Below are 11,661 nucleotides of genomic sequence, written 5' to 3'. Positions count from 1 at the left end.
TTATATTGGTTTGACATTTCCCAGGGAGTAGCATGTGATGCATTCACTCTGTGCTACAGCATACTAGTGAGGACTGCACACAGCACTTGTGACAATTGTGATATACCCAGAGTATAACTTGTAGGTTACTGAATGTTCCATAGCTAGGGTGTTGGCAGGTCTGCTGGCATAACTATCACAGATGATGTTCAATATTACCATATTTACACTGTGCCTGCCAAGGAGCTCCTTACCATTCATCATACTGGAGTTCAGCCTGGAGTAGGACTGCCACCGATAGGCCATGTGTATCACAGCTGCACCTGCAAAACTTCTTCCTACCATCTCCATAGTATACATCATCAGAGCAACTCCATCCATTTTATTTCTTTTTTTTTCCAAGCACTCTATGTCAGACTTATGATATGCAGCTCCTTCTGACATATTAATGAAAGCATTTATAATGTCACAAAATCATATGCAGTTTGCTGCTTTTTTGACTTGGCTGCAGCTGACAATCAGTCCCTCTCTTTGGTCAGTTAGCCCACATGCTCCCTTAATGAGATGGAGTTGGCTGAGTAGGATCATTATCCAAACAGACACTGGGGTGGTTCATAGTTTTTCTGTTGATTACTAGCCCTAACATGACTGCATTCATATAGAGACACCAGGAAAGGGACATGCCATGGGCTGTCTGAAGATGCCACCTCTCACTTCTACAATAGAAAATGCCTCCAAGCAGCCTTTCCTCCCCTGCTGCATGATTGACATGCTATATGGTCTCTGCACTTTTTACCAGAAAGATTAAACTTCCCTGTGTATTTCTAGATGTATGCAAACCCAACTCTGCCCAAGGAGAGATGAACATTCACTCCCTCTTCTTGCTTGGCTCTTCCATTGCTGGGTCCACTAATCAAACCAGCATCTCATGGGTGTTCCACCTCTCTATGTCACAGAGCTAGGCTGAATCATGTGAAGTTTGCTGACATCTTGATTTGCATTTCATTAGTGAGAATTATTATTCCTCCTTCTTGTGTAATTCTAATTCTTAGAATGTGTCCTTGTAGCTCAGGGGTTAGAGCACTGGTCTAATAAACCAGTAGTCATGAGTTCAAATCTCATCAAGGCCTATGTTTGTCCTTTAAGCCACATATTGCATTTTTTAAGTAATGCTAACCTGGCAATCCTTCCAACAACAAACCAAAACCAAGAAATTCTAAACATGGTACTGTTCAATGTCAGGAGTCTAAACAAGAAACTTCACTACCTGCACGTTCTTCTTATCCTAGAGGATGCTGACTTCTGTATAGTCACTGAGGCATGGTTTAAAGCTACAGAGGGCACCCCAGCAGTGACGGCCTATAATATCTTTCACACATTTAGACCAGCTCTACACAATCAGGGATGAAAGGTGGAGGTCTCTCAGTTTATTTCAAAAATAAATATACCTCAAGGCTGGTCAAACAGGACAATGTATTTGATCTCCTCCATGTTCAAATCACAACAGCAAAATCCAATACCACTTCCTTGCAAGTTATAAGTCCCCCTCTATGACCTAGGAAACCCATACCATGTATTTAAGCTTACTGGAGACACTCACCATCCAACCCAATACCATATTCATTGGGGAATTTAATTACCCACTATTAACCTGGAACCATAGGTGACATTAGACATGCAGGCACAGAGGTTCCTGGACTTTGTAAAAACAAACTCCCTGGACCAGGTTGTTAATACACTGACCAGGGGTGCAAACATACTGGATCTGGTCCTTAACAATATGGGACAGCAATGCACACCCCAATGTGTAATGTCCTCTCTGGTGAAACGAGTCCACAAAATGGTCTCATTTGAAGTGAAAATAAAACCCAGAACCTCATTCAGGACAATTTCCTACTACTAAGTGATAACCTGTCGAAATGTCAAACCCCTAAATCAAGCCCTGAGAACACTACTGCCTACATGGAACTGTTCAAAAAAACCTTTACAAGCATGTTAATAGCTGCCTAAAGGAAGCTGTATCCACCAGGAATAAGTACAGAACCAACTCAGAAAACAAGCTACCCTGGTGGAATCACATCAATAAGCTGTATAACAAAAAGAAGAAAATCATGACAAAAATTAGGAAGTATAGCACCCCAAAGGATAAAAGCACTTTCACCAAACTAAACAAACAACTCCTAGGACAAATAAAATCTACAAAAGCCAGACGTTAGGTAATGCTAGCCTCACAGGCCATGGAGAACTACAAGGCATTCTTTAGCTATCTCCAAAACCTCAAAGGCAATGCACAATTTTGTGAAGAGATCATTGTTAATGGACCCACCAACAGTGATCCAGAAGATAAAGCAAATTTGCGGGCAGGCAAAATTGAGCTCTAACTTTACACATGTGTCACTCCCCAAGCCTCACTTCAGAAATACCATCAAATATAACTCCCAAAACTATCACTAGGGAACAGGTCCTCAAAATGCTCTTTCTAACACCAAGAACACTGCATCGGAGGTCCCTGAAAATTCCAAGCTGCCTTCTAAATAGCATGGAACATGACCTATCCGTTCCTCTGGAATCACTAATTTAACAATAGGCTCCAAACAGGCTTCATGCCTCAGAAAGCAACTGCACAAAGTTGGGCAATATATAGACTCTGAAAACTACATACTCATATAAGTCTCACTAGTCTCATATGCAAAGCCATGGAAAGAATTATTATGGAAATGATAAATTATGGACATAGGAAACCTCCACATACTAGAACCAACCCAGTTTGGTTTCATCAAAGAAGGGTCATACCTAGTCAACCTAGTGGGACTTCTTTGAGAAGCTCACCAAAACAATGAAAGAGGGCAAAATGGTTCACACTGTCTACCTTGACCTGGCCAATACATTTGACACAATTCCTCACTCAGGAAGTTAAAATTGGGGGATCCACATCTACAAAAAGGCAAGTCACCACCAGATTCCCACAGCAATAGGTCCTGAGACAGCTCATTTTTGGCATCTACTTTTCTGAAGTCAAGGCTAATATGAAGGGCCTCTGGCTGTCCAAATTTGCAAAAATTAAAAATAGTCACAGAATCCACCAATGACTCTAATGTTCTCCAAAAAGGGCTGACACAGACAAATAATTGGGGTCAGAACCATGGACTAAAACTAAATGCCAAGAAATGCATAATAGTATCCTTCAGGACTCCTTGTAACTATCATATTGACAACACAACTCTTAAGAGTTGACAAGCAATCAGGGACTTCAGGACATACGTAGACGGTAATCTAGCTTTTGACCATTTTGGCCTATGGTAGTGAGGAAATCATTCTATGTTGTACAACTTATAAACACAAGTGTGGCATCCAGGTCCAAGGAGGTTATTATTCCACTGTATTCGGCATTCATCAGACCTATCATTGAATACAATACCCAATTCGCATGTACCTTATCAGCACAACTAACAATTGGAATATCCACACACAAGAGTTCTACACTAAAAGATATAGGGTATAAATAACATGTCCTATGCAGATCGCCTCAAAACCTTATCCCTGTATTCCATTTCCTAGAGGCTGTTGACGGGAGATGTATGCTTCATTCATCCTACACTGATGAACCTCATGCATACTCGGAAAAAAAGCAACAGAATTACCCATTCTAAAAATGTAAACCTTGCCTGTGATATAAATAGAACTTGCTGAAAAGACAGGTATGTATCCCAGAGACAATCCCCTCTCTGGAGCAGACCCTCCCCATTCATGTGAACCAGAGTTCTTCCCTAACCCAATTCAAGTGTAATTTGGACAATTAGATGAGGAAAAGGAGAAACTTCATCCCTGGTTTGGCAACCATGTCTCTAATGGATGCAGCCTATAAGTGATTCATCTCTCAGGCCCCTGCTTGAAAATGTTTCATCTCCCAAGCCCCTGCTAACACCTACCATCGGTACCATAACTTGTCTTGGATTTGGGATTCATGGCTAGGCTTAAAAGATCCTAGTGGTTGCTAGTCTAGCACACACCTATGAACCATTCTCAGTCAACACATGTTCCAAGTACTTTAATGAAGTGCCACATATGCTGCATTTGGCTTCACTGAGCTTCAAACTCTAACATCTCAGTCTGTCCAACAGGTTCTTTAGTCAGCTGTCATGCTCCTGCTCCATAACACCCCAGACACGAATGCCTTCAACAATATTGGTTACTCCAACTATCTTTTCACTATGTTTGTTACTACTTTCCAGAGCACTTCCAGAGCTGACAAGACCCAAAAAGTGTCATCAAAAATCTATATCTTCCTAAAAACATATTAAAAGTACAAGGACTTGGAACCGACTTTATTAATCTTGATCTACAGCCCCCTTAGCTTGTATCAAGCATGACAAACAATAATTTCAAGTTGATAACATTCCCATTTGTTAAGGATTGTGAATCAATGCATATTCTGACAACTCCTCTCTTGGAAGTATAAGGCCAGCTACTTTTTTAGACTGACACTTCAAATATTAAAGTGTGATTCTGAAAAACATAATAAATTCAGAAGTTCACTTTAACTCATTACAGCCGGGTGACATCTGTAGTTATTTTTGCAGTTACATCCTATTGATGCCCCAGGTGTCAAATATTGCTCGTTCATATTTGTATTAATAATTTAAAAAACATGTTATATACAAAGTATTAAATGAGTTCACCTTAAAGCTTACACAAAGGCAAACACAACTGGATTGATATTTATTTAACCTCTGTCTATAGCAGCTAAAGAGATATTACTTACTGTTCATATAACATTTATTTATATTGTCATAAATTTTATGACTTTCTAAATATCTCAACAACAAAGTAGCACAGACATAACTGCTTACCCTTATACATAACCTCTCACCTGGATGAAGAAATGCTGTTAACAGTGTGTGTGTAATCGAGTGGTTGCTGAGATATTGTAAGTTGTTTATAAAATATTACAAATTTAATAGTTAATATGTTTACTGTGGCTTATAAAATCCAGTTTTAAACTTAGAGCCTAAAGAATATTACCACCATAACAGTTGAAAAGTTTGTCATTTACACTTCTTTAGTAATACATGTCGTTCCAAAGTTATGAATATTTGTTTAAAATGCGAGGCCACAATTTGATTCCATCAAAAGTTTAGGCTCTGCCCATTGGAAGTTACAGTGCAAACTTACAGAACTCTGTTGGATGGAATGAGATTAAACATCTTAGACACATACACATCATGATATGATGACTGCAGCCTCCATAAACCTTTGCTATTTGAATAAACCCACTTTAATACCACTTTACCTTTGAGAAGGAGAGAAATGTCTGAGAAAACACAGCCTCTGAATTATTATCTATTGCACTTAAATTCTTAATGTTCTAAAGATAGCAATGACAGTTATCAGACTGTCAAGGCATACCCACTCCAGTCTTGTCTTGCTTCAAAACTATTATCATTAAGACTAAATGATTCTGGTTCTGGTTGTTCTGTGTTCTTCACTATGACTCCTAATGATTAGTTTTTGCACTATCCTAGGCTTAGGTACAACAGGACCTCTACACAAGAACTGCTTTATGTCATACCTTAGTACACTTTTATATAGTATCCAGCCTTAGGACATCCTAAGGCTTCAGATCATCACATTGTTCAGCATATTTGTATTTTATTTATCTTCTGCAATACATTCACTACATTACATGACTTGTTGCTCTGTATTTGCAAAAAGCTGTACTTATCGCTACTGTACTTTGTAGTTACACTGAGTCATGTGCTAGTAGACTGCTGAGTTGGTACTTACTACACATTATTTTTCACTTTAATTTCAGTAATTGGTATGATCTCAGAGACAGTATACTTAGAGACAATGGTGTGGTGGAGCAGGGGGGCAGAATCACACTGAAAAGACAGTGATATATAGGTGTGTGACAATGTTTTCTTCTACAACTGATTTAGTAATGTTCTGAACTTTAGACATTTTTTCCAAGATATTGAATCCCAAAGCATGTCTATCTTTGTTTTCCATTGCTTGTCAGGTGTTCAAAACTCTTAACTTTTTTACTCTATAATTTTGGACAAAGGAAAAATAATGGAGGAAGAAGATGGACCAAACATCAGGGCCAGTTTTTGAATTATTATTCTAATTCACTTAAGAAGTTAAAAGGACAGTTGTTACAGCAACATACAATTTCTAAAGAAAGAGAAGGATGAAATACTAATGTCTGCTATTGCTGACTGTAATTCTCACCAATTTACTAGAAAATCAAGCATATTATGAAGGACAGGGCAAATGTATACAGCAAAACTAGGGATGCTCTGCGAAACCAAGAGGCAACTGAGAGAAGTGCAGATGGTGGAAGGAACTTCAATGATCTGAGAACTGGAGGAAGGAAGATAACTGAGACCACCACCATAGGGAAATGCTGATAAACTCTTACAAGTGCCTTATAAAAATCCAGAAGATTCATCACCAAATTGCATTTCAGATGACTGCTGAAATTTCAAGAACACTAATTGCAATTGTCCTGGTCCCCTTCAATAAACACATCACACCAAATGACATTTGACGACCTTTATTAAATTTCCATAACATAGCTTTGTTCACCAAATTCATTAATTACAGCTATTCGCAATATAATTGATTCTAAACACATTATACCATCCTTGTAATGCTAAGCAGGGCCTTCGGGTCTATAAATTTCCCAACATTGTGCAATATGATTCTGATTTATATAAAGAATTGATTGAACGTTTTAACAAGTGTGGTTTAGATATGTTGTGTTTGATGGTTAGGGAGAATGTAAAATGCCAGGAACTGATACAAAAAGAAACAGAACAAATAGATCAACAGATTAAAACTGATTTAATTTTTAGTATTGAGGAGGAGAAAGCCAAATATTTTGGTATGAGGGAAGAGATTGATAAAAAAGTAATGAATTAGTTAGTAGAAAAATGGAAAGGGATATTAGGGACTATGATAACAAAACCTGTTACCCTAAGCCTAGCTTTTCACACAACAAATACCTTGGACACAATCAGGTATTATATTTTGAAGAAAAGTAAAATAATACTGAAGATATTCCCTACGGTGATTGTGAGGATTATGAGAGGGAATATCCGCCCTTGCATAGGTCGGAGAGACTAAACAATAAAAGGGGGCAACAGGATACAAATTTTCAGATGAGAGGGGGGAGAAGGGGGAGGTATTAAATGAACACCACCCAGCCCACCCTCCTGTCAGTCAAATGTTGGTTGATGGAATTAAGAACATATACAATAACTTTACTATATATAACTTTAGTAACATAATATTAAAGAAAAAAATTTTTTCCTTGTTTTCAAAAGGTTTTAAATACATTCCCCATAATAAAGGCGATGTTACCAGGAGTCTGCTGGATATTAAGATGTTTTTTAAGAAAAGTTAATTTAAACATTATACTTCCCAAGAATCAGGACATACCCACTAATGATTTAAAATGAAAAAATATTTTTAATCCCCCATTACATCCCCAATTGAGAAATCTAGAAAAAGTTCTAGAAGCAGAAATAAGAAAAAAACAAAACAATATGTTTTTTAAGGGGAATCCCAATAAGGATGAGAAAGGGGATAAAAACTTAAGGGTGATGAAACCTGACAAGGGGGGTGGAGTGGAACTAATGGAGAATATTTTATATGAAAGTAAAATGCACACTATATTATGTGATGATATGAAATATTCTAGTGTTTCAATAAACGAGATCAATATTGCCTATAATAAAATAGATCTCAGTTTAAAAGAAATATTGTATGAAGGATTAATAGGCAACAATACATTTCATTTTTTGATGGTAGAGAAACCTAGAGTACCAGCCATTTTTGGGATACCCAAGATTCACAAATGTGAATGGGACCCACCCCTTAGACCAATTGTGGCAGCAGAGGGGTCCAAAACACATACTTTGGCCAAGTATGTTGATCAAAAACTCAAAAAGCTTTGGCTTAATAAGAATACAGTATTGAGAGACTCCTGGGATTTATTAAGGGGAAATAACGGATGATATGTATCAAGATAATCTTTTGTTCATAACCATAGACATTGTTGATTTATTTTCTTCCATACCATATAAGGAAGGGTTAGAAATGTTGGAAGATATAATATATGGAGATATTACACTATCGCAGGATGACAAATTAGTATGTCTATGGTTAATGGACTTAATTTTAAAGAATAATTTTTTTTTATTTTAATGGAGAGTTTTACAAACAGACACAGGGGGTAGCGATGGGAGCAGCTTGCACTCCCACCTATGCCAATTTGGTTCTTATGAAATGGGAGGAAAAATATATATTTAATTCAGATTTTAAGGATTGTTGGAATCTATACCGTAGGTTCTTGGATGATATAGTGATTTTTTGGACCGCGGGTAGAGAAAGATTTGATAAATTTATGCCCTACTTGAATAACACAACTAAATTTTTGAAGTTTACCCACAATATTTCTGAAAATAATCTTTTTTATTTGGACATAGAAATTTATAAAACTGGGACACAATTTGAAAGTAAAATATATAGAAAACCGACCTTTTGTAACTCCTATCTGCACTATGATAGTTCCCACCCACCACATTGTAAGAAGAACATTGTCAAAGGACAATTTGTGAGGGGAAGTAGAATGACCAGTGCAGAAAATGATTTTTATAATGAATGTGAGTTACTTCAAAAGATGTTTTTGGAGAGGGGGTACCCACTGGATTTTATAGTGGGTGTTAGAGAAGGAGTGGTTAATGGGAGACCAAATAAGTTTAAACCTATTAAGAATAATAGGGAATATGTGGCTATGGAAAAACAAGGTGAGCAAGGTAAAAAATATGAGCAAGCCCTAGTTTTAGAATATAATGGGATAAACAAATTTGTAAAGCAGATTTTTTTGAGAGAATGGGAAAGATTTGTTTCAATTACTGACTTAGAAAATCTTAAAAGACATTCCTCAAAGGATTATCTACAAAAATTCTAAAAGTATTAAGAATATTCTGGAAAATAGAGTAGGGAACATGCAAAATAAGGTAAAAGTGGGCACCTACAAATGTGGTCGGTGTAACCAATGTAAATATATCCTTGGTGTGGAAAAATATTTTTTAGAGAGCAGAAGCAGATAACCACTGGAGAATATTTTAATTGTGAAACCAAAGGTATTATTTATTTGGCCATCTGCAAAATATGTGCCTCTTTTTATGTGGGTAAATCTGAAAGGAAGTTAAAAAAGAGGATTTATGAACACATTTATGAAATATCAATAGTCAAGGAAACAAATGCACTATTTAAACATACCAAGGAATGTAAAAGTGCTACCTTTGGTTTTTTGGTGTTAGAAAATGTTAAATATAACATTAGAGGCGGTCCATGGGAAGATACCCTGGAATATAGGGAATTGTGGTGGCAAGTAACATTACAGGCAGACTATACACCAGGTCTGAATGATTTTATATCTATTAAGCCGCTTCTAAAACTAAGAGCAGCTAAACTTTGAAGAAACTTGAAATTATATTTTTTTTTAAAAATTGGCCACCAGATGGCACTAGATATTGTCCTAGAACCTTATGTATGAGCAGAAATAATTCCTTTTAACTGAAGTTTCATGTGTTTAACATATATTTTTTCCTACTATATAACATTTACAATCAATAGATTTTAACATTTAGGATTTTAAGAAATACATTTTTTTGTATTACTATTTGCACCAAGGCATTTCTTTAGTTGTTTTTATAATGTTAAACAAAAAGACGTATTACACTATTAAGATGTTTCTCCTCCATTTATAACATTCATAGGTATGTGTTTTTAAATTTTTAAATGTTCAAATTAACTGTTTTTTATTGGTTAATTGATTTATAATCTATCTACTTTAGTATAAATAAGGGATTTGAATGTATGACATTTTATCTGAGGAAGTCTATGCAAGAAGACGAAAACGCTGTGGTTAATTCATAAGGCGTTAATGTTTTAACCTGCATGTGGATTCTTTCTATAATAAAGTTGATTTTGGATGGTAACTGGATTCCCTTCCTCTGTTTTTTGCACCTTGGATATATACTTTTCTCGGTAGATTTGGGTGCAAATTTCACTTTTAAATTTGGAAAATCTTACAAGTGCCTTATAAAAATCCAGAAGATTCATCACCAAATTGCATTTCAGATGACTCATGAAATTTCAAGAACACTAATTGCAATTGTCCTGGTCCCCTTCAATAAACACATCACACCAAATGATATTTGACGACCTTTATTAAATTTCCATAACGTAGCTTTGTTCACCAAATTCATTAATTACAGCTATTCACAATATAATTGATTCTAAACACATTATACCATCCTTGTAATGCTAATCAGGGCAGCGTTCCCACTCACCCTGCCCAGTAAGCAGCGTCCATACCTCTGCTTGTTTACTTTACTTATGAAGCACCATCCTTGTAATGTTAATCAGGGCAGTGTGCCTACTCACCCTGCCAAACAAGCAGGGTCCACACCTCTGCTTGCTTACTTTACTTATGAAGCAGCATCCCATCTCACTTCATACACCATTCATTGAATTACCTTCCACCAAATAAGCAGCATCTTTACCTCAGCATGCTTATCTATTTAGCAAGAGTCCTCCAACTACACATTTTCCTTTCCCAGATCCTTGAAATTAACATCCAGACACCAGAGGGGGAACAGAAGAGGGCAAGCGTATCCCTCTTCTCCACCTACCCCCACTGATAAATAACCCAACTCGCCCCAACCCACCAATGAAAAGAGGGCGGGTGGGTGAGTAGCAAGTTCACTCCAAAATGTGATTGATTAACACAGCTACACTAGACTAAACCTCTTAAGCCCCTCCCCATCCCTATCTCATTTCCTCCCAACCATCCCTGCCTCCACTTAACCCTTTCACTTCCACAACCCACCTAACACCCCCTAATATCAGCCTAACCTCCCCCATGAAGATGTCCCAGGACAACTTGCTTTGTTGGCAATCTTCATTTGTCCCGGTCCCCTTCAATAAACACATCACACCAAATGACATTTGTCGACTTTTATTAAATTTTCATAACAGCTTTGTTCATCAAATTCATTAATTACAACTATTCATAATATAATTGATTCTGAACACATCATAACATCCTTATAATGCTAATCAGGGGAGCGTACCTACTCACCCTGCCCAACAAGCAGGGTCCATACCTCGGCTCATTTACTTTACTTATGAAGCAGCGTCCCATCTCACTTCATATACCATTCATTGAATTACCTTCCACCAAATAAGCAGCATCCTTACCTCAGCTTACTTATCTATTCAGCAAGCTTCCTCCAGCTACTCATTTTCCTTTCCCCAGCTCCTTGAAATGAACATCTAGACACCAGAGGAGGAACAGAAGAAGGCAAGCCTATCCCTCTTCTCTGCTAACCAGCCTGACCAGGGTGTTCCTCCTCCCATTTACCCAAAATTGTTCAACCCACTACTTCCCATAAAGGGAAGGGTCAAGCCAAACATCATCTGGTGCACCCATCATCTGTAAAGCACTTTAGAATCCTGTCATAAGCCCATCTTGCCATACCATCACTGAAACACACCCTAATGAAACTAAAGTAGGATTACCATGACCCCACTGTACCACCGGAACAGCCACACCAAGAAAATGCATACCCTTTTAGTCTACTTCCTTCAAAGCTGAAATCATGG

At 37.3% G+C, this 11,661-nt stretch overlaps 1 non-coding gene across 1 annotated transcript; it reads left to right on the top strand.

Moving 5' to 3' along the window:
• Positions 1–1,036: 1,036 nt before the first annotated feature.
• Positions 1,037–1,109, top strand: TRNAI-AAU. The gene has a single exon. It is a non-coding gene; the product is annotated as a tRNA-Ile (tRNA).
• Positions 1,110–11,661: the final 10,552 nt, after the last annotated feature.

The sequence above is a fragment of the Protopterus annectens genome, chromosome 7.part0 (genome assembly GCF_019279795.1).
Source record: "Protopterus annectens isolate FY-2018-M chromosome 7.part0, PAN1.0, whole genome shotgun sequence".
NCBI lineage: Eukaryota > Metazoa > Chordata > Ceratodontiformes > Protopteridae > Protopterus > Protopterus annectens.
Note: the sequence above shows the minus strand (reverse complement) of the source record. Positions and strands in the feature narration are given on the sequence as shown.